Genomic DNA, 25,594 nt, shown 5'->3' on the forward strand with positions numbered 1-25,594 from the left:
ATGCCTCTGTGGACCCCATGGAGCAGAATCCTTCTGCTTCTGTGCCCTGTAGTAGCAACTCTTCACTGGCTTTCACTCAGCAGCCGCCGAGGTGACACCCCTACATCTCTTCCTCAAATGGAATGATCATGGCCTTCGGTCCCACAAAGAGGATTTATGGCTGCTTTTAGCATCGCAGTGTCCCCTTGCACTCTGCCTTCAGGAAACGAGATTGCGCCCTCACGACTGCTTTGAGCTTTCACTTTTCTTACCGATTCGTTTTGATCTTCCCTGTAAGGTCGGCGTTCCATCTCATGGGAATGTCATGCTGCTCATCTCCCTGACTACCCATCTTCAAGCTATTGCAGTTCGCCTTTTCCTCCCCACCTGACTTTTTCCCTCTGTACCATTTATGTCCCTCCGTCATTCAATGTCACCCGGGGAGACCTCCTTCAGTTTATTTTGCTACTCACTGACTTCAATGTGCACCATCCCCTCTGGGGTTCTCCTAGGACCTGTCAGGGAGGTGCCCTCTTGGCTGACCTTCTTAACCAACTTCACCTCTTCTGCCTTAACACCGCAGCACCCACTTTCCTTTCCAACTTTTTGCACACCTATTCCCATTTGGACCTATCCTTCTGCACTGCCCAGCTTGCCCATCACCTAGAGTGATCCGTTCTTACACCTACTTGAGTGACCATTTTCCATGTGGTATCCGTTTGCTGACGCCTACCTCATCTGCATGCACGCCCAAATGGCAGCTTACTAAACCTGACTGGCAGCTTTACTCCTCCCTGGCGACCTTCGAAGAGCAAGATATCCCCAGTTTTGATGACCAGGTGGAATATCTCACAAACGTTATCCTTACTGCTGCAGAACGTTCCATTCCTCCCACTTCCCCTTTACCATGTCGCATCCCAGTCCTTTGGTGGACTGAGGCATGCCACGAAGCAATTCGCACATTGAGACATGCTCTCCACGTTTATAACAGCCATACTATGCTGGCAAACTGCATTTATTGTAAACAGATGCGTGCAAAGTGTTGTCACGTTCTCTGGGATAGCAAAAGAGCTAGCTGGATTTCATTCAATAGTTCTTTTAACAGTTCCGCTCTTTCCTCTGTCATGTGGGCCAACCTCCGACGGCTTTCTGGGACCTTGATCCAGTCCCCAATTTCCGGCCTGATGGTAGCAGACGATGTCATCATGGACCTTATTGCTATCTCCAACATCTTGGGCTGCCATTTTGCGGAAATTTCGAGCTCTTCCCATTCTCGCCCTGCCTTCCTCTACACGAAACGAGTGGAGGAGGCTCGGGTGATACAATGCTGTCTTTACTATGAGGGAGCTAGATCATGCTCTGAGCTCATCCTGATCCTCTGCCCCTGGGCCAGACGCCATCCACATTCAGATGTTGCAACACCTTTCTCTTGCAGGCAAGCGCTTTCTGCTTAACATGTACAACCACATCTGGGCAGGGGGACACATCCCGGATGCTGGCGTGAAGCCACTGTCATACCCATACCTAAGCCCACTAAGGACAATAACCTTCCTTCTAGCTACTGCCCCATCTCTCTTACCAGATGCATTTGCAAGGTGATGGAGCATATGATTCATGCCCAGCTGGTATGGTGGCTCAAGTCTCGCAATTTACTGACGAATGCACAGTGTGGATTTCGAGCACAGCGTTCTCCAGTTGACCATCTCGTTACTCATGAGTGGCTTCCTCCGAAATCCCAGACTGTGGCTGTGTTTTTCGATTAGGAGAAGGCCTATGACACCTACTGGAGAACTGGTATCCTCCATACTATTTACATGTTGGGCTTCTGTGGCCACCTGCCCTGTTTCCTTCAGGCATTTTTTAAAAGACCGAGTTTTCAATTTTTCGTGTGGGTTCTGCCTTGTCGCACACATTTATCCAGGAAAACGGTGTGCCTCAGGGTTCTGTTCTGAGCGTTGTCCTCTTTGCTATCGCCATTAACCCTATAACGGCCTCTCTCCCGCTGGGCATCTCTGGCTCCCTTTTTGTTGACGATTTTGCCATCTATTGCAGTTCTTCAAGGACCTGTCTCACTGAACGGCGTCTTCAGCAATGTCTTATCGTCTTTACTCCAGGAGCATCGACAGTGACTTTTGCTTTTACGCTGACAAAGTTGTCTATCTGAATTTCTGGCGACGCAAATGGTTTCTCCCACCATCTTTCTATCTTGGGCCTGTTGTCCTTCCATTCGTTGAAACCACGAAATTCCTGGTTTCATGATCGATAGGAAACTTTCTTGGTTCTCCCATGTGTCTTACCTGGCACCCCCCTGTATGCAGTTCCTCAATGTTCTACGTGTCCTCAATGGTACTTCCTGGGGTGCTGATCGAACCACCCTCCTCCGTTTGTACTGATCCCTTGTCCGTTTGAAACTCGACAATGGCTGCTTTGTTTATGTGTCTGCATGTCAATCCCTCTTACTCCGTCTCAACACTATCCACCATCGTGGGATCCATTTGGCCATGGGCGCCTTTTACACTAGCCCAGTTGAGAGTCTGTATGCTGAAGCTGCTGAACTACCACTGTCTTACCGCCGAGACTCTCCTCTGCAGGTATGCATGCCATTTGTCTGCCATGCGTGGTCACCAATCATGTGCCCCCTTCTTTGATGATTCATTTGATCGTCAGTATGGGGCACATCCCTCTTCTCCTGGAGTCTGCTTTTGGCACTTGCTACAGCAGCTTAACTTCACGCTACCTGCGACTTTCCTTCCTGGTGGGTGTGAACCCTTCACCACCTTTGTTTCGTGAAGTGGCCCATGTTAATCTTGGTCATCATTCGCTTCCTAAGGGCACTACTCCAGCCTCGGTCTATCGCCTTCAGTTTCACGACCTTCGCATGGAACTTCACGATAGTACCTTTGTATGCACTGGTGGCTCTCTTATGATCGTGGGGTCGAGTGTGCTTTCGTCATTGGCACCCATGTCTTTCGATGTCGGCTTCCAGCACACTGCTCATTATTCACAGCCACACTCTTCACCTTGTATCAGGCCACGGAATACATCGGGGGACACAGCCTTTTCAATTGTGTCCTCTGCTCAGATTCACTCAGCGGCCTTCAAAGTCTATGTGCAATGTACATCGCCCATCCCTTAGTGCAGCAGGTCCAGGGAAACTGTCAACTGCTCACTCTTGGTGGAGCCAGTGTGATGTTTCTGTGGGTAATGTCAGTCTGCCAGGAAACGAGGCTGCTGCCAAGGCTACGGTCCTCATACCTCAGCCTGCGAGTTCCTATATTCCCTCCAATGATCTCTGTGTTGCCGTCTGTCAGGAAGTGGTGTCTGTTTGGCATCGCCAATGGTCCTCCCTTCACAGGAATAAGGTCCGGCTTATTAAGCCTCTCGCAGCGGCTTGGACGACCTCCTCTCGGCCCTACCGCCGGCAGGAGGTCATTTTAACTAGGCTGTGTATTGGAGGATGTAGATGAAGATTAAATGGGAGATACGATACTGTGTGAAGAGTTTGACAGAGCACTGAAAGACCTGAGTCGAAACAAGGCTCCGGGAGTAGACAACATTCCATTAGAACTACTGATGGCCTTGGGAGAGCCAGTCCCGACAAAACTTTACCATCGGGTGAGAAAGATGTACGAGACAGGCGAAATACCCTCAGACTTCAAGAAGAACATAATAATTCCAACCCCAAAGAAAGCAGGTGTTGACAGATGTGAAAATTACCGAACTATCAGTTTAATAAGTCACAGCTGCAAAATACTAACGCGAATTCTTTACAGACGAATGGAAAAACTGGTTGAAGCTGGCCTTGGGGAAGATCAGTTTGGATTCCGTAGAAATGTGGGAACACGTGAGGCAATACTGACCCTACGACTTATCTTAGAAGAAATATTAAGAAAAGGCAAACCTACGTTTATAGCATTTGTAGACTTAGAGAAAGCTTTTGACAATGTTGATTGGAATACTCTCTTTCAAATTCCGAAGGTGGCAGGGGTAAGCTACAGGGAGCGAAAGGCTATTTACAATTTGTACAGAAATCAGATGGCAGTTATAAGAGTCGAGGGGTATGAAAGGGAAGCAGTGGTTGGGAAGGGAGTGAGACAGAGTTGTAGCCTATCCCCGACGTTATTCAATCTGTATATTGAGCAAGCAATAAAGGAAACAAAAGAAAAGTTCGGAGTAGGTATTAAAATCCATGGAGAAGAAATAAAAACTTTGAGGTTCGCCGATGACATTGTAATTCGGTCAGAGACAACAAAGGACTTGGAAGAGCAGTTGAACGGAATGGACAGTGTCTTGAAAGGAGAATGTAAGATGAACATCAACAAAAACAAAACGAGGATAATGAAATGTCGAATTAAGTCGAGTGATGCTGAGGGAATTAGATTAGGAAATGACACTTAAAGTAGTAAATGAGTTTTGCTATTTGGGGAGAAAAATAACTGATAATGGTCGAAGTAGAGAGGATATAAAATGTAGACTAGCAATGGCAAAGAAAGCGTTTCTGAAGAAGAGAAATTTGTTAACATCGAGTATAGATTTAAATGCCAGGAAGCCGTTTCTGAAAGTATTTGTATGGAGTGTAGCCATGTATGGAAGTGAAACATGGACGATAAATAGTTTGGACAAGAAGAGAATAGAAGCTTTCGAAATGTGGTGCTACAGAAGAATGCTGAAGATTAGATGGGTAGATCACATAACTAATGAGGAGGTATTGAATAGAATTGGGGAGAAGAGGAGCTTGTGGCACAACTTGACTAGAAGAAGGGATCGGTTGGTAGGACACATTCTGAGACATCGAGGGATCACCAATTTAGTATTGGAGGGCAGCGTGGAGGGTAAAAATCGTAGAGGGAGACCAAGGGATGAATACACTAAGCAGATTCAGAAGGATGTAGGCGGCAGTAGGTACTGGGAGATGAAGAAGCTTGCACAGGATAGAGTAGCATGGGGAGCTGTATCAAACCAGTCTCAGGACTGAAGACCACAACAACAACAACGTGTATTGGGCCTTTTTAGCCGTCGTCGTTTGATAAGTTGTGCTACCCCATCACTTTGTACATATTGCGCCCAAGGTTTAACTGTCCGCCCCTTCCTGATGGAATGCCCATTTTTTAACCGTTTACTTTCCCACTTGGGTTTGCCGTCTGAGCCGTTTTAGCAAATGACGCGTGGGCTGTCGACTGCGTTTTCCTTCTTTGTCCGCCAAAGCAATAACGCGATATAATTTTTAGCTTTGGATCTCCGTTCCTATATGATGTGTTTTTTAGCCATTTTTCCACGATCCTGTTTTTAGTTGTCTTCTATTTTCTCAGTTGTCGTTTCTTAAGTCCTCTCTGCCTTCGTGTTCTATAGTTTTGACTTTGGTGCGCTATGATCCCGGTTGTTTATTGCAACTTAAAGCAAAACAAAATAAAAAAAACCAACCCAACATATCGGTAACGTCCTCTTAGAGGAAGCAAACAAAAGATAATGCACCTTCACTACACTTAGCTCGAAGCAATCAAATACATCAAGGAACTAGATCTGGAGATATAAGATTGTATGGGATTGTGGTTGTGCCCATTTGTCCACAAATGTAGTATGTATGTGTTTGTTTTGATCATACAATAATAAATAATTAATAAATTGAACATTCGCAAAGCTAGCCTTGTTTATTATCTCTGAATCATCTTTCTTAGTATTGCAGCATTTTCAAAACTAAAATAAATTTGGCTGCAGATGAAAATCCATTAAACTGTTACACCCCAGGATAGTATCCCCTGTGGACACTAAAAAGTTTTACCTTGGCAGCTCCCATAAGGCGAACCACCTGTACCAATGACCAGTAGACAGCAGTTAGTGAGAAACGCTGAGTGAGTTGAAGCACAAGCAGAAGCTTTCACAGCACGGGGGAAAGATCGAGCGCCCGGGTCTGCACAGAAGTATAATGACATCATGGAAGCTGAGAGATACCGTTGTATTAGAGACAAAGAAGAGTTTGGTAAGGAATTTTAAGTATTCAGGTGTCGAGCCAGTACAAAAGAGCCTCTGAAAGGTGAAGTTGTTAAAGTTTGAAGTCACTAGGAGAGCTCACAGCGAGAGAAAACCAAGACACATAACCAAGATACATGATGTCATAGCTATCCCCACCACTGCAGAGCCGGCCGGTGTGGCCGTGCGGTTCTAGGCGCTTCAGTCTGGAACCGCGCGACTGCCACGGTCGCAGGTTCGAATCTTGCCTCGGGTGTGGATGTGTATGATGTCCTTAGGTTAGTTAGGTTTAAGTAGTTCTAAGTTCTAGTGGACTGATGACCACAGATGTTAAGTCACATTGTGCTCAGAGCCATTTGAACCACCACTGCAGAGTACACAGGAAATGCTAATGTAAACACCTCACCCTTCTTAACAAACATCTGATCTGATGAGTGCTGATTGTCGACTGCCGTGTGTGTAGTCTCAGCCCTCGTGTCAGCTGCAGCTATCCAGTGAGAGCTAAAGCTATGAAGGTCGACCCTTGCCGTGCCTAGCTGTCTCCAAGTGTCTATGGAACCCATTGTCCAACTGGAAGGTGCGCTGCTGCCAGCTACACTACCAGTTTCCAAGGCCATACTGATGGTCCGTGGAGACCACTGTCACCCTGCAGGTCCGCTGGAGGTTTGGCCTGGATGCTGTCTGTCATCTGCCTTCGAGAGAGGAGGCTCTGCTGCTGGCTTCTGTTTCCTAAATGCAGGCTGAGAGCCAAACTCTGTGAGCCAACGAGCACTTCAGGTGGACCTGGGGCGAGACTCCTGAGTGCAAATCTTCAGTGTCCATGAGAGCGCTTAGGAGATCGATACACAGAGCTGGAGGCCACCGGATTCCGCGATCGACAGCCTCGTGTGACGTAGCAGGTACACTGGCGACTCTGCAAGACGAGCGCAAGCCAGCCTCCCGCCAGTGACAAGGCACTACTCCACTGACCCAGCTGTGGCGCAGCATTTTGGAAGACAATCCTGTGTTACTGCCTAATAAACGAGTTACTTTGAAGAATGATGTTCGAGCTTAACTAGGACCTCACCATCACATCCAACCCAGATCTCTCCTGATGACTGTAGGAGTCTGGGACCGGACCCATATACAACTCTTGCCAATCTGACTGATTTTACTCTCTTCCATATATCCATTTTTTCTATCTAAGGAAGCTTTCTCCCTTTTTATTTTTGATGGAAACATCATCTTCGTAGGATACATTTTTCTTTGTGCAGTATCGTACTATTTTTGTAACAAATTTGTACACTTGGTGAATAACAGGAAAATTAATAGCCAATGATTTTTATACCATAACAGATCATTTTTAAGCTTTCTTATAAAGCATTTGGGCTTGTGAGCCTTTGTCTAACCAATACGTCCGGCCTGGTCGTGAACTTATATTTAACACGTTCACTGCCACATAGTTAGTGATGGATGTCTCATCGTCAGGCTACGCCAGGCACATGGTGTGAGGCGTGAGGCTCTGCTGTGACCACCGGCTACCACTTGATGTCAGGCATGTGGTCTCATTGATGGTTCCATAAGTCATTAATTAAGGATGACAAGTGCTGTTCAATCTCTATATTTCCTTCCCTACGTCTTGAAAAATTTTTTCTGTCAACTAATAATCACGTCCCATTTTGAGTTACAAGTATGGGTTCAACTGATAATTATCTGTCCGCTAACGAATGTCACTATACAATTTCAAAACTCTGAACCAGATATCAATAGGATAAATCACCTACAGTTCAAAAAATTGTAGGAACTGTACAAACATCTAATTAAAGTCATGGATATTTATGTTAGCAGGAGATACAAACGTCTCTGCCGAAAAGCCACTTCATCTCACTACACTTCAGACAAGCTCTCACCTAACTAAAAGCTCATTACTTGCAAATGGAACAGTGCTTTCATGGTTCTGTTACCATATTGTAAAAATTTCAGTAAATGAGTGTACTCGGAAATTCTCGCTACAGGCTTCAAGGACTTGTAGAAGGGAGTGAGTACATAATATTATGAAAAGAAACCCAAGTCCGCAAATGCATCACTTCCATTCTACAACAGTTTCAGTTCAGATGTTTAACTCATCCACTTCTCTTTGAGGAATTAGGCGTGACGCAATAGAATGATCAGGCATCAATTCGAAAAGAAACATAATAAAACAGCCATTTATCACTTAATCACATTTGCTTGTACTGTATTAACACTTGAACGTTTTGTGTTTATATTATTTCAAAACAAAACAAAAAGAAGTAAGCATATTGTACGTACAGAACAGTATTGATTCATTACAACAGCGGCTCGATGTAGTGACCAGCAATGTTATTAACAGACATTGTACATATCATCCTGTCTACCCTAGTGCATACCACGACAAGCACCTTTGATACTTTTCTCCTTCCCTCAGTAGATGTGAACGTATTGCACACCTGAATCGAAACCGCCACAGAACGGAAACGGTACATTTCTGGACATGGGTTCCTATTCAAAATATTATGTACTCACTTCCCTCTACACGTCCTCAAAATTTGTAAGCGTTGTACCAAAAGTAAGGTCCCCATTTTTTACAAATAGAAAACATTGTTTATTGTTATTAACCCTTTGGATGTCAAGTTAACGATCTATCGTCACCCCCTACCGACGCTAACATTGTCCGGGTGCCGATTCGTCGGTACTCTGCTTCGTCTTGTTTAGCTTACAGAATCGGACGCTAAATGGTGTTGGCGTGCTGATTGCAGATGCTCTTTGCCTAGAGCTACGTGTAGGTCGATAGCTATCGACAATTGAGCATCGTTTCGGTGAAATATTAGCGTTCGATTATTCCGCTTTTGCATCGTTTGTTTATTGACGTCGTGTTTCGCAGTACATGTTTACGTTCTGTTATTGCATTCTATGTTCTTGCTTTTGCACAGTACTGTTATTTATCATTGTTTCTGAGTGTTTTTCTTCACGTTAAGAGTTTACAGTTTGTTTATTTTCTCCGCTTTTTGTGAAAAATGCGACCTACACCAGGCCACAGCCGAGAGCTTACTGACCAAGAAATTTGTGAACTTTTAGAATGTACTAGTGATACAGAGTGTTTTAGCGAAAGTAGCAACAGTTCAGAAAGAGACAGTGATGTACTTGGCGATATTGTGAACGAAAGTGAAGACGAAATGGAAGATGTACAATACACTGAAGCACTACAGGCATTACCACATAGGTTTCAAGAGCTGCCAGTACCAAAACATATGCCGCCAGCAGGATCTCTTGTGATAGAATATTTCAATCTATTATTTACTACAGCTTATGGAAACTGAAACAAATCACTCTGCTAAACAGTTTATAGCTAAACATGCTACATTGTCCAAACCCTATAAGAAATGGAAGAAAGAGGTAAGAGGTTTTATTGCTTGCTTACTAAATATGGGACTCAATAAAAGGCCCACAATGTTCTCATACTGGAGCACAAAACCTTCACAGGCATTTCCGTGGTTTGGTAAAATGTTTTCTGCCCACCAATTTAGGCATCTTATGGAATTCTTTCATCTTGTGGATAGGCCATCCTGAGACCCATGTATCAGATACCAGCAATTGGTGGGTCATGCTAATAATATATTTAGACATCATTACACACCTCATGAACAACTTAGTGTTGATAAGAGCCTAGTTGGCACTAAAAGTCACACTTCCCTATTACAGTATTTGCCAAACAAACACCACCACCAATGGGGAATCAAATTCTGGATGCTGTGTGACTCTGTAATGCACTATTGTCTTGAGTTTTATACCTACAGAGGTGCCAAAAGCCAAGAAGATAAGGCTGAGATTGCAAGACATGGCTTAGGTTACTGTGTTGCCCAGAAGTTACTGCATTTGGGCAATTATTTGAACAAAGGATATCATATCTTTGTGGACAATTTTATCATGTCGGTACCACTTGTAAAAAGTTTTTATAAATTAGGTACATATATTACTGGCACTGTAAGAAAAAACAGGAAATATTTGTCAGAGCAATTTAGAAAGAAATTTGGAATATGGAAAAAGATGTATTGCAATTCAGGTCTGGTACTAGCATGTGCATATCGAGAGAAAAAATCCCAGCATACCACCATTCTCTTAGTGTCAAGTAAAGTTGGTGCTGGTGACATTGAAGTTCAGAATAAAAATAAAACAGTAAAAAACCCAGAAATAATGCACCAGTACAGCCAGTATATGGGTAGAATAGACACATCCAATATGATGCTGTATGTGTATTTGGATGAGAGGCGAACTCTTCATTACTGGAAGAAGGTAGCTTTTAACATAATGTCAAGAATGGTGCTGAACCCTTACACATTATACAAAGAGCATAATGAAGGAAGGAAAGTTGTTTCCAGATTTGTATATACTGTAATGATAATTGAAGCCTTGTCAGATGACTGGCTGCAAGAAAAAAATGCAACTGATGATCCTCGTGGTTCTCCGGGTTTGAGAAAACTTCCAGAGAAGAAAGAGTCAAGATGCTGTGTGTGTACCAGTGAGAGAAGGAAAAGAAAGTCAAGAACTATTTGTAATAGATGTAATAAGGGATTGCATGGTAAATGTTGTCCTAAACAGAAGTGCTAAGTCATACTGTAGACATGAAAATTCTGTAATGTACTCTTCAAATAAATAATTATTATATTTCTAAATAATAACACAAATTGCATATCCCTCATGTCATTTTACTCAGAAATGTGTGTAGAGTCTATGTACTGTAGTTAGGCTTCTTAAATTGAAGTACGGTGTTGAATATATGAAATCAAAGTCAAATTTATAATATTAAAAAAAATATTTTATTTGTACTGCCACAATAAAACACGTTTGGAACATTATGATAATCTGTGTAAGCCATAATATTCTACATACTTTTATCGATAAGTGGTAATTTCTTCATATTTTTAAAGTGAATACTGTGTGATATATGTCAATTTAAACAGAATGTAGCATAACATTTTTAGCACACACCACTCTAAATTGGCTGACTGCAAAATGGTTAAATTATACATCATTGAAAAGGTTAATTTATACATCGTTGAAAAGCTTACACTTTTGTCTATTTTTCAACATAGTCTCCATTTTTTTCGACACACTTTTGAAGATGGTGCTCCAGCTTTTGTATTCCTAAGTCGAAGAAGTCTCCCGCCAACCCACTGAGGACGTGTGTGACCTCTCCTCGGATTTCATCGTCACTCTTGAAGCGTTTGCCACCTAAGTGTTCCTTTAGGTTGGGGAAGAGGTGATAATCGCTAAGGGCTAAGTCCGGCCTGTATGGTGGATGGGGCATAACAGTCCACCCAAATTTTTTCAGAAGCTTCTGTGTTTGACGAGCGATGTGCGGTCGAGCGTTGTCATGAAGAAGCCCTACTCCCTCCTTCGGTCGTCCTCTCCAGCCAATCTGGATTGCTTGCCGGAGTTTGGTCAATGTTCCACAATATCTGTTCGTGTTTATTGTCGTTCCAGGTTGCATGCAATTAATGAGGAGTACCCCCTTCCGATCTCAAAACACAGTCGCCATAATCTTTCCTGCTGACTGCGTTTGTCTGAATTTCTTTGGAGGCAGTGAACTGGAGCGACGCCACTGAAGAGATTGTTGTTTTGTTTTGGGGATGTAATAAAACACCCACGTTTCATCTTCCATGAGGATAGAGTCCAATAACTTCTCCTTGTTGCCCCCCCCCCCCCCCCCCCCACTGTTGAAGAAACTTGCGAGCACAGTCAAGACGTTGCTCCTTGTGTCCGTCAGTCAGCATCTGGGGGACCCAGCGAGCACACACCTTGCGATAACCCAATGTTTCAGTTAAAGTTCTTTCAATTGTGCTGTGGGAAGCTTCAGAAATGCGTTCAACAAGTTCACAGACAGTGAGCCTCTGATCTTTGAGCAGCTCACTGTTGATCATCTGGACAATCGCATCCGAAACCAGTGGTCTTCCACTCCGTTCTTCATCGTGAATGTCCATGTGACCATTAGCAAAAGCTCTGCACCATTTGTGGACGTACTGAACGGACATGCTCTCTTCACCATAAACCTCAGTCAGTTGCCCATGAATCTCCATGGGGGGTAACTTCTTCCATGGAGAAACTGGATTACTGCTCGAACTGCGCACTTGGCGGGAGCAGCGATCAACACTTCCATCTCTGACAGCTGCCAAGCCAACACTGAGCGACATAGCGAATCGTGGACGGGCGGGCTCGAGACTGGGGGAACCACTGCACATGGCACTGTTGGCGGACTTAGCACCTTCCTTCGAGTAATTCGCCATGTTGCTCAGTGTTGGCCTGGCAGCTGTCAGAGATGGAAGTGTTGATCGCCGCTCCTGCCAAGTGTGAGGTTCGAGCAGTGATCCGGTTTTTCCATGCAAGGAAGTTACCGCCTGTGGAGATTCATTGGCAATTCACTGGGGTTTATTGTGAAGAGTGCATGTCCGTTCAGCACGTCCGCAAATGGTGCAGGGCTCTTGCTGAGGGTCGCACAGAATATATATGTGCGACCCTCAGCAAGAGCCCTGCACCATTTGCGGACGTGCTGAACGGACATGCACTCTTCACAATAAACCTCAGTGAGTTTCCAATGACTCTCCACAGGCGGTAACTTCCTTGCATGGAAAAACCGGATCACTGCTCGAACCTCACACTTGGCAGGAGCGGCGATCAACACTTCCATCTCTGACGGCTGCCAGGCCAACACTGAGCAACATGGCGAATTACTCGAAGGAAGGTGCAAAGTCCGCCAGTATATATATATACTGAAGCTGACATTGCTTCTCTTTGTGTGTGAGTACTGGAGTAGTGAATACACGTGCTAACACCCACCCACCCTCCAATTGCTCAATACTGACTAACTGGTTCGATGTGACCCACCACGAATTCCTCTCCTGCGCTAACCTCTTCATCTCAGAGTAGCACTTGCACCCTTAATCTTCAATTATCTGCTGGATGAATTCCTATTTCTGTCTTCTCATACAGTTTTTACCCTCTACAGTTCTCTCTAGTACCATGGAGGTTATTCCTTGGTGCTTTAACACATGTCCTATAATTCTGTTCCTTCTTTTCCATATGTTCCTTTCTGAACGGATTTTGCAGAGAACCTCCTAATTCCATACTTAATCAGGCCGCCCAGTTTCCAACTTCTATAGCACCATATGTCAAATGGTTAGATCAGTGGCGGATTTACATATAGGCCCACTAGGCACGGGCCTAGGGGTGGCATCATAAGGGGGGGCGGAATATTTTGCTCTGTACTCATTTTAACCTTTTACGTTTTAAAATAACTGCACTTACAAACGACCAAAATTTTTACTATTGTTAAACAACTTGCTAGTTTAAATAAGCCTTAAGAATGAAATTCGACAATACAAGCTTGGAAATATACATAGGTTGCTTGGTGACTGAATGGAAATTTAACATTGGGTTTCTGTCTGGTATCATCTTCATGAGTGCTCAAAATATTTTGAAGTAAGCTGTCAGGACGGCAATCTACAATACAATGTTTGAAACGTTGTTATTCCGAGAATATTGTCGGCCTATACTTAACCCTACCGTATTTTCCACGTGAAAATACTGAGACCCCTGAAAAGCTGTGATACACTAATCAGCAGTTTCTTAAGTACTTTAAGATGTGTGGAACTCAGTATTTAAAACCCAACTCTACTTAAATATCTTGTAGAAATTACAGGGCAGTATCAAGTCAACCCTCCATAACTGTAATTAATGTGAAAGCTCTGCGGTCTTCAATATCTGAGCTTTGATTTAATGACACCCTTTTAACAATACATGTTGATACTGGGAATGTTTTACATTCTTAAACACACGTATGTACAAAAAGAACGTAAGCAGAATATCTAATAATGTGTGAAATACACTTCACAACGGTTTAAAAATTTTATTTATTTATTTACTTAGTTACTTTTTTTGGCGAAAAAATAAGAAGAAACCGACTTTCGTTTGTCTCATTCATTGTGCTACAGACTGCACGATATCAAAGTTCCCACTCTGTGCAATCGAATAGTATGTGGCATTGCAAATTTTATATTAAACTTCTTAACTAAGCTTTTTTTCTTTGAGGAAAGGTTATTTTTATTTTATGTTGGAACAAAAGGTGCATTTGCGTATAGACCTAACAGCATTGTTCATACAAATAACAACACACCACACCAACTGCCAACAAGACTACTTAAACTTTGTAGTCTGGTGTCTTCTCTGCCCACAGAAACCGCTAAAATGTTACAAGAATAATTGGGATAAGAGTTGGTCCAGCACAACTCACTGCAAGAAATTGCAAAAAATATTTACTTTTTAAATTAGAAAGACAGTGTCAAGAATATTCAGAACATATTTGCGTCCCAGCTAAAATTCCGACAACGCGGGAAACAGAAGCTAAAAACGGGACTGTCCCGTTTTCTTTACGAGACGAATTCCAGCCGGAAGGTGTGCTTCTACTGTTCACTCTGTTCACTGAGAACAGAGAAACCGGCGACAATGAAATTAAATTATTCTGAATTGTCGTTCTTTCATAGCAAAGTGACGTCGAGTAATCCGAGATGGTCAGTTGATCACTACGTGTTTAAAGGGAAAATCTTTGTGTTTGTGCTGTGTTTAAAGTAAAAATCTTTGTGCTCATGTGCGGTGTAGTACGATTGTAACTGGATACTGTCTTTCTTTCTCTCCTTTTACAAATTTTTTTCTTTTGTTTTGACTATTGATTGACAATTTTGTGAGTGCCTTAACATGAATAACAGTGAAAAAAAGGAAACGTGCAATATTAAGTGGGACGGCATTTCGGAAATTATAAGGAAAGACAAGAACGAGAAGCCAATGTTGTAAAAACGCTTGGCAGAGTAGATAAATTTTTCGCAAAAAATGTTGCTGGTTCGACTCCGAGTTCAAGTCGTACAGATGATATTTCTGGCACTGCAGCTGTTGTAAAAGAAGTAAATACAGAAGAAACAAAAGTTAAAAATGAAGAAAAGCAAATAGTTACTGATTTCGAGTCTCACGAAAAACTAAGTGTCGAGTCAGACATTACAATCTGAAATAACCTCGTTAGTGCTGATCCTGCAGAATGGTGTGTCAATGAATCAACAGTCGACATTCTCTTACAACGTGGCATTAATCAAAATTGTAACGTTGATATTTCTAATTCAAGAAACTCAATAGGCGATAAAACCAAATATTTGAACAAAATTATATTTTACCGCTAACTTTTAAATGGTGACTCAACTTTGCGTAATATTCTAGTATACTCCAGTAGCACTGGTGTTGTCTTTTGTGCACCATGTAAATTTTTTGGAAATAAGGCTGCAGATTGGAAAAATATTTCTAATATTTTATCTTATGAGAATTTATTTGAACACAAAAATTCTGAGTTATCACTCTTAAATAAATGTCGTGTGACTGGGGCCTCCCGTCGGGTAGACTGTTCACTGTGTGCAAGTCTTTCGATTTGACGCCACTTCGGCGACTTGCGCGTCGATGGGGATGAAATGATGATGATTAGGACAACACAACACCCAGTCCGTGAGCGGAGCAAGAATCCGACCCAGCCGGCAATCGAACCCGGGCCCTGAGGATTGACATTCTGTCGCGCTGACCACTCAGCTACCGGGGGCGGACAGATATCACTCTTAACAAGAAAAAAAAACGCACTTGGATCAATAGATAACCATTTCGGGTCATATGTTGAGACAGAAAAAATGTACTGGCGCAGTGTGTTGAAAAGGGTGTTTGCAGTAGTGAAGAAGCTAACAAGTCGTGGACTTCCCTTCGTGGACATGTTGAAAAATCCCATTCATTACATAATGGTCAATTTATGATGTCTCTTGAACTTATAACCTAGTTTGATCCTTTTCTCGCAGAGCACATTGAACGATATGGATATCCAGGGCAGGGACCAAATATTTCCCTATAATAGTAAATTCTACTGTGGACATTCCCCCCATGAACCATGGACCTTGCCACTGGTGGGGAGGCTTGCGTGCCTCAGCGATACAGACAGCCGTACCATAGGTGCAACCACAACGGAGGGGTATCTGTTGAGAGGCCAGACAAATGTGTGGTTCCTGAAGACGGGCAGCAGCCTTTTCAGTAGTTGCAGGGGCAACAGTCTGGATGATTGACTGATCTGGCCTTGTAACACTAACCGAAAACAGCCTTGCTGTGCTGGTACTGCGAGCGGCTGAAAGCAAGGGGAAACTACAGCTGTAATTTTTCCCGAGGGCATGCAGCTTTGTTGTATGGTTAAACGATGATTGCGTCCTCTTGGGTAAAGTATTCTGGAGGTAAAATAGTCCCCCATTCGGATCTTTGGGCGGGGACTACTCAAGAGGACGTCATTATCAGGATAAAGTAAACTGGCGTTCTACGGATCGGAGTTTGGAATGTCGAATCCCTTAATAGGGTAGGTAGGTTACAAGATTTAAAAAGGGAAATGGATAGGTTAAACTTAGATATAGTGGGAATTAGTGAAGTTCGTTGGCAGACTTTTGGTCAGGCGAATACAGGGTTATAAATACAAAATCAAATAGGGGTAATGCAGGAGTAGGTTTAATAATGAATAAAAAAATAGGAGTGCGGGTAAGCTACTACAAACAGCACAGTGAACGTATTATTGTGGCCAAAATAGACACGAAGCCCACGCCTACAACAGTAGCACAAGTTTATTTGCCAACTAGCTCTGCAGATGACGAAGAAATTGATGAAATGTATGATGAGATAAAAGAAATTATTCAGATAGTGAAGGGAGACGAAAATTTAGTAGTCATGGGTGACTGGAATTCGATAGTAGGAAAAGGAAGAGAAGGCAACGTAGTAGGTGAATATGGATTGGGGGGTAAGAAATGAAAGAGGAAGCCGACTGGTAGAATTTTGCACAGAGCATAACGTAATCATAGCTAACACTTGGTTCAAGAATCATGAAAGAAGGTTGTGTACATGGAAGAAGCCTGGAGATACTAGAAGGTATCAGATAGATTACATAATGGCAAGACAGAGATTTAGGAACCAGGTTTTAAATTGTAAGACAGTTCCAGGGGCAGATGTGGACTCTGACCACAATCTATTGGTTATGAACTGTAGATTAAAACTGAAGAAACTGCAAAAAGGTGGGAATTTAAGGAGATGGGACCTGGATAAACTGAAAGAACCAGAGGTTGTACAGAGTTTCAGGGAGAGCATAAGGGAACAACTGACAGGAATGGGGGAAAGAAATACAGTAGAAGAAGAATGGGTAGCATTGAGGAATGAAATACTGAAGGCAGCAGAGGATCAAGTAGCTAAAAAGACGAGGAATAGTAGAAATCCTTGGGTAACAGAAGAAATACTGAATTTAATTGATGAAGGGAGAAAATATAAAAATGCAGTAAATGAAGCAGGCAAAAAGGCATACAAACGTCTCAAAAATGAGATCGACAGGAAGTGCAAAATGGCTACGCAGGGATGGCTAGAGGACAAATGTAAGGATGTAGAGGCTTATCTCACGAGGAGTAAGATAGATACTACCTACAGGAAAATCAAAGAGACCTTTGGAGAAAAGAGAACCACTTGCATGACTATCAAGAGCTCAGATGGAAACCCAGTTCTAAGCAAAGAAGGGAAAGCAGAAAGGTGGAAGGGGTAGACAGAGGGTCTATACAGGGGCGATGTTCTTGAGGACAATATTATGGGAGTGGAAGAGGATGTAGATGAAGATGAAATGGGAGATACGATACTGCGTGAAGAGTTTGACACAGCACTGAAAGATCTAAGTCGAAACAAGGCCCCAGGAGTAGACAACATCCCATTAGAACTACTGACATCCTTGGGAGAGCCAGTCCTGACAAAACTCTACCATCTGGTGAGAAAGATGTATGAGACAGGCGAAATACCCTCAGACTTCAAGAAGAATATAATAATTCCAAACCCAAAGAAAGCAGGTGTTGACAGATGTGAAAATTACCGAACTATTAGTTTAATAAGTCACACCTGCAAAATACTAACGCGAACTCTTTACAGACGAATGGAAAAACTGGTAGAAGCCGACCTCAGGGAAGATCAGTTTGGATTCCGTAGATATATGGGAACACGTGAGGCAATACTGACCCTACGACTTATCTTAGAAGAAAGATTAAGGAAAGCAAACCTACATTTCCAGCATTTGTAGACTTAGAGAAAGCTTTTGACAATGTTTACTGGAATACTCTCTTTCAAATTCTAAAGGTGGCAGGGGTAAAACACAGGGAGTGAAAGGCTATTTACAATTTGTACAGAAACCAAATGGGAGTTATAAGAGTCGAGGGGCATGAAAGGGAAGCAGTGGTTGGGAAGGGAGTGAGACAGGGTTATAACCTCTTCCCGATGTTATTCAATCTGTATATTGAGCAAGCAGTAAAGGAAATAAAAAAAATTCGGAGTAGGCATTAAAATTCATGGAGAAGAAATAAAAACTTTGAGGTTCGCCGATGACATTGTAATTCTGTCAGAGAGAGCAAAGGACTTGGAAGAGCAGTTGAACGGAATGGACTGTGTCTTGAAAGGAGGATATACGGTGAACATCAACAAAAGCAAAACGAGGATAATGGAATATAGTCGAATTAAGTGAGCTGATGCTGAGGTAATTAGATTAGGAAATGAGACACTTAAAGTAGTAAAGGAATTTTGCTATTTGGGGAGCAAAATAACTGATGATAGTCGAAGTAGAGAGGATATGGCAATGGCAATGGCACGGAAATCGACTCTAAAGGAGAGAAATTTGTTAACATCAAGTATAGATTTAAGTGTCAGAGTGTCGTTTCTGAAAGTATCTGCATGGAGTGTAGCCACGTATGGAAGTGAAACATGGATGATAAATAGTTTGGACAAGAAGAGAAGAGAAGCTTTTGAAATGTGGTGCTACAGAAGAATGCTGAGGATTAGATGGGTAGATCACATAAGTAATGAGGAGGTATTGAATAGAATTGGGGAGAAGAGGAGTTTGTGGCACAACCTGATTATAAGAAGGGATCGATTGGTAGGACTTGTTCTGAGGCATCAAGTGATCACCAATTTAGTATTGGATGGCAGCGTGGAGATTAAAAATCGTAGGGGGAGACCAAGAGATGAATACACTAAGCAGATTCAGAAGGATGTAGGTTGCAGTAGGTACTGGGAGATGAAGAAGCTTGCACAGGATAGATTAGCATGGAGAGCTGCATCAAACCAGTCTCAGGACTGAAGACCACAACAACAACAACAAGTGTGGACATTTCACATATTGATCAGTTATCTTTCATATTAAGATATGTGAACGAGAATGGTGAGCCTGTTAACGTTTCCTTCTGTTTTTACCAAACTCAGGACACAAGTCCGAAAACTCAGCTGAGCCCGTACTAAAAGTCCTGTCTACAAATTCCATTGATATTACTGACTATAGAGGCCAGTCATATGACAACACAAGCATTATGTTTGGAACCTACACTGGTTTGCAGGCATGCATTAAAGAACGAAATCCGAAAGCGCATTATGTGCCTTGTGCAGCACATTCTTTGAATTTAGTCTGCACTAGTGCTGCAAGCTGTTGTCGGGAAGCATGTTCATTTTTCAGTGTAGTGCAAAACCTTTGTAATTTTTTCTCTGTTTCTACACGGTGCTGGGATGAACTTCTTTCTTTCATGAAACCAGGAAGCAAAACGGTAAAAAGTTTATGAAAAACACGTTGGTCAGCAAGAGAGGATGCGTGTGTAAGTCTGTATGAACACTGGGAGGGCGTTATCAATGCCCTCACACACATTGCCAATAATACGTTTGAAAAACAACTTGTGCGAAATGAACTTCAGCTTTATTGAATCAGCCCAGCAGACTAAAAACAGTATTCACGATGACAGTTTGGAAGGACATACTCCAGAGATTTAATAGTGTAAATCTGAAATTGCAAAGTGTAAATATTGATACTAAAATAGTGCATGAATTATATGGATCACTTGCAGGATTTATTGCATCTATTTGAGGTATTTTTGAATATTATGAAAATAGATCCATGGAGATTGTGACTGATATAGACAATGAATGCGCCTGTAAAAGATCACGTAAAACGCAAACTTCATGATGACGAAGAAGCGAACTCTGAAGAAGTTTTTTTGACTGGAAGGGAAAAATTTAGAGTCAAAACATTTCTCTCAGTACTTGACAACTTGTACGCCGAATTAGTGAGGAGGAAGGAAAGCTATAGAACACTGTTGGATTCCTTCACAGTTTTTAGTAACCTTAAGAACAATCCACCTGACGATATTGCTTAACGTGCAGCAGAACTCCAAGCGTCATATGACACAGATTTTGAGCCTTCCTTCCCTAGTGAATGTGTACATTTCGTGGAACTTTTGAAATCTGAGATTAGTGACGTACCAGTCGAAACGAGTAAATTTTTACGAAAAGAGAGGTTACAGTCCGTGTTTCCGAATGTTGACATTGCTCTTAGAATATGTCTATGTATGGCACTTATTCAGAAGAACGCTCGTTTTCGGCTCTTAAAAGACTGAAATAGTACCTACGCTCTACGTTGTCTGAGGAAGGATTGAACGCCTTGTCCATTCTTCACATCGAAGCCGACTTCCTAACTGATAACAGTCTGAACTATGAAGATACGATCAAAGAGTTTTCTGCCATCAAAACCAGACGCAAACTTCGCCGAGTGGTGAGTTTGCTTATTTTTTCATATTAGTTTTAAAAATTTAAGATTATAATGTGATTTTTATTATAACTTAAAGCACATTCATTGGATTTACAAAGTACGTATTAACTGTTTATTTTACAATTGCCTTTGGCAGAACTGGGAGCTAAACCTCGTTTACGTGCAACGTGACCGAAGGCGCCCGACAATACGAAACAATAGCCGAATGACCCAGGCCGCTCGGCGCTATACAGTCAAGTCGTACCGATACTGTAGTATATTACAGCTGATGCATATTCTTGATGTCTGCTGAAATGTGTAGCTATTACGGAAATACACGTTATCGGAGAGTATGCTCAGATGAAAAAGTGTTAATAGATAACGTAGTTCAGTTCTGTCGATAAACACGTAAAAGCTTTACTAATACCGTTAGAAAGAGCTATGGTGAGAGCAGTAGCTGCAATACAAAACTGTTAAGCCCTTACATGGATTAAAGTTGTTGTGTGCACCTATTATGCAGCACCTAGCTACACAGACCCTAATGCTTTACACGTTAACTATTAGATTATAAAACAAATTAGATTTTTCCACACTAGTCTGTAAAATTATGTAATAGCAAATCCAGTTCTGTGTTTGTGCGTCTGTATTTAGTTATTAGTTCGTGCACCGAAATCTCTATTTCATTTTCATTTCTTACGCTTTCCTATAGATTCACGTATTAATACCGTACGTGTTTTTTTTTTTTTTTTTTTTTTTTTTTTTTTTTTGGTTGTTACACATTCAAGTTATTAGATCGTAAAACGACAGTTTAATTTTAATTTTGAACGCATCTCCGTAAAAAAACATATTAATTTCTAATGTTATAGACGTTCGCTTCAATTTTTAGATCGTGACACAACTTTTTTTCATTTTCAACGGTTTCGTGTAAAAGAACACATTAAAAGTGAATGTATAACAAAAATCCGTTGTCTCCGATATGCTCTGGTGAATTAAAAAAATGGCTCCAATCACTATGGGACTTAACAACTGAGGTCATCAGTCCCATAGACTTAAACCTACTTAAACCTAAGATTCGAACCTGCGACCGTTGCAGCAGCGCTATTCCGGACTGAAGCGCCTAGAACCGCTCGGCCACAACGGCCGGCTCTGCTAAACTTTTAAGCCATAAAAGAAAAGTTATTTTCCTTGTGTTCGTTTCTGTTGTCTTTCTACAGTAGAATGTGCTAACACAATGGACTTGTAAGTTTTTTTCATCCGCTGCCATACACCAAGTTCAGGAACCATATTACATTTTGACTGAGCGCGACTAGACCGCTGACACGTCCTTTAGAACAACGAATAGCGGAGAACGGAAACAGCTCACAGTGCTCCCACCCAAGACGACAATTGTGAAGTGATCGGGTAATAGTTATCATTTAAAACATCTTTTTTGGGGGGCATATAATATTGTGTACCTAGGGGCGCAAAATTTTTAAATCCGCCATTGGGTTAGATTCTCTTCTATTCTGGTTTTCCCACAGTGACGTTTCACAACCATACAATGCTGGCCTCCAAAGGTATATTCTTGGAAGTTACTTCCTCAAATTAAGGGTTATGTTTGAAACCAGTAGACTTACCTTGGTCAGGAATGTCCTCTTGCCCGGTGCTAGTCTGCTTTTTATGTCCCCCTTGCTTCGTCCGTCATGGGTAATCTCGCTTCCAAGGTAGCAGAACTCCTTAACTTCATCTCCTTTGTGACCACCAATTTTGGTGTTGATTTTCTCGCTATTCTCATTTCTGCTACATCTCATTATGTTTGTTTTTTTACAGTTTACTCTCAGTCCATATTCTGTATTTATCAGACTGTTCATTCCATTCAACAGGTCCTTTTCTTCACTTTCGCTGAAGATAGCAATGTCATCACTGAATCTTATCATTGTCTGCTGTAATTTTCAGCACTTATCTTCACACAGCTACTGCGTTTGGCAGTATTACAGTGTTGTCTCACATTAAAGCACTATTCTATACTAACTTTAACTTCAGGTTCTTTTCAAAGCAATTTCAGTGCGGAAGAACTTTTCTCTAAAATAAAACCTCGCTGCTTCGCACTGTCGAAGCATTTTACTTACAGTAGGTTGGGCCAGACTGAGTTTGTATTGGAAATTAAGGGTGTGACAACACGTGCGATGTTTATTGTGTCGGAAGCCGCCTTTGTTGGCTCGAGGACGTTCTGCCGACCCTGTGCAACAATGTCTTATGTCAGTGAACCGACTAGTGTGTTACCTGCTTATTTCCTACACTCCTGACAAATAAAGCCTAGTATTGATTGTTGGGTCTCTTTGTGACAATATAACTTGAAGCATTGTCATGAGAGCAACATTTTCATGTTTTTATTCTTGTGTCCTTAAGATATGATAAATATGTGCATTTTTGGCAAAAGTTGTCCGAACTATGACGTATTATGATAAAATATAACAAGGAAAACAATCAATTTTTGGCAAAATAAGGTAACTGGATAGATAAAAAGTCTACTCACAAAGCAGAGGCAGAACACACTCATGAAAGTTATAATTAGGCAAACTTTCGGAGCCAATGGCTCCTTCAGGCAGGAGGGGAAGGAAGAGGGATGAAGGAAAAAGACTGGAGAGGTCTAGGAAAAGGGGTAGATTACGGGAAAGTCACCCAGAACTGCGGGTCAAGGAAGACTTAGCGGACGGAATGAGAAGGAAAGACTGATTATCTTCACCCTAACGAATACATTTGTCTCGAATGCCAAGGCTGTATGGAAGGGAACGTTTCTCATGGAAAGGACGACAACTGTCAAAATGTAAGTACTGCTGTTTGTTAGTAGGTTTTATATGGACAGATGTGTGTAGCTGGCCTTCGATGAGGGCATGATCAACATCAAGGAAAGTGGCACAGGATTCGGAATACGATCATGTGAAATTTAATAGGGAGAAGGCATTCAGAGATCCCAGGAATTTTAACCGGTCATCCTCACTGGTCTAGGTGATAGTACAGAATTACCCCATACTCTTTGCAGAAGAAGAAAGGGTGATTTGTGTGCTGTTTAGGATTAAGTGCGGAAGAGATTTTCTGAACTGAGGAGTTATAAATCTTTTGTGAGCGTCTAGGATTGGATGCGTTTTAGATGGGTCAAGTTCCAAACCTACTTACTGCGCCCATTCTGATAAAGCAAGCATGTCAAGCATTTACGTTCTGGGTAGCTGCGCACAGATTTGTTGGGCTAGCACTTAGGTATAACTGAAATTGATCAGCATGTAAGTGATGTTTGAAATGGGAGGTAATAGTCGACATAGCATGAACGTCTAAAGAGAAAAGTAATGGGCAACGGCCGACCACCAGCTTGAGTGGCACCGGCAGCAACGGATGGCATACTCGGCCAGTGCTACGAACTGATACTTCTGTTACTTTTAAATGTGAAGGAATATCCAAATATTAAAGGCTCAAAAATAATTCAACTGATCATCGTAGAACTAATCTGAGTACACCAGAATCACCAGGCAGTCATAACGCTCCTATTGAAACATTGATATCTGCAAATGCAAGCAAATCAGTTGAGAATTATGTAAAGTATAATCACGAGTAAGCGTCACACGCTATCTTTACACGGTATCTCGACAGATATTGTATCAGACTGCAGCACTGCACTGCAGATATCGGTCATGAAAGCTACACAGTCAATCTAGTATTTAATTAGAACATAGATTTAGTGCCTATGAGGATCAGATCTTCATGTTCTCCACATGAACACAATCAGTGAATCCAGCATGATACTTTCATCATCAATCATCCACATTTTCTGGTTGTTAATTATTTCTTTAATATTGCATTGTGCATAAGAACATTATTAATTATTTATATGAAATTATTGATTGTAATATATGTAAAATATCAGTGGACGCCCCAGGATAAAGAAACAACTAAACGGGCATGGGAAAGGTGCAGGTCATTTATCACAAGTCATTTGTTACTTCCCAAGAGTCTAAAAATATTTTATTGCACAGATATAAACAACACTAATAAAATACAGATGATAATAGCTGTTTGTTATGAACGTAACTAAGAAACTGCAGCTAATGAGTGACAATCAGCGCTAGCAACAGATTTGAAATGCTAGCAGCAGCTCAGATTTCAGCAGAATATTAGATGATTGGCTGGCTCTGAGCACTATGGGACTCAACTGCTGTGGTCATAAGTCCCCTAGAACTTAGAACTACTTAAACCTAACTAACCTAAGGACATCACACACATCCATGCCCGAGGCAGGATTCGAACCTGCGACAGCAGTGGTCGTGCGGTTCTAGACTGTAGCGCCTTTAACCGCTCGGCCACTCCGGCCGGCTGAATATTAGATGAAATAATTAAGGAAAGGCATTCAGGCAGCTACTCGAAAATTTTTTCAGGTAAACCAATCGATAATTAATTAGTTAATTTAAACAAATAAAATGCACCAATTTAGGAACGACTAATAAGCGAATAGTACAATCAAATATAACTCAAACACGCGCTTAGCGCTGGGCATACAATGCCAGCAGTAACGCTAAAGATTACAATTCCAACATTTCGCTGATCAAAGGGGGTGCTTGACATCAAAGAATATAGCTCACAAGCCTGGTATCTGACGAACTGAGGCCCGTTAAGTATTAATATTTTGTGCAACGAACACAGGAATAATTATCAACCAAAATATGCAATATTTGATAATCAGAGAAGCCCTTGGGAATAATTAAGATACTGACTTGGAAAAATCATAAAATAACATTTAACAAATTGAGTCTTACATCAACAATAAAACTATTACGTTAAACCAAACTTCAAAACGGGAAAACATGGAAGGATCAGGTACGGCCGGCCATATCCTAGTAACATGGTTTATAATAACGGGCACTTCAGATTAAATAAATGGCCGATTGCTACGAGACAGAAACTCAAATTATGAAGGATGTCGTTGCAAGCCAGGAGGCCGCAACGCCTCAGAGGCGACGGTGAGACGGGCAGCGGCGCGCAAGC

Source organism: Schistocerca serialis, chromosome 5, assembly GCF_023864345.2.
Source record: "Schistocerca serialis cubense isolate TAMUIC-IGC-003099 chromosome 5, iqSchSeri2.2, whole genome shotgun sequence".
Taxonomy (NCBI): Eukaryota; Metazoa; Arthropoda; class Insecta; order Orthoptera; family Acrididae; genus Schistocerca; species Schistocerca serialis.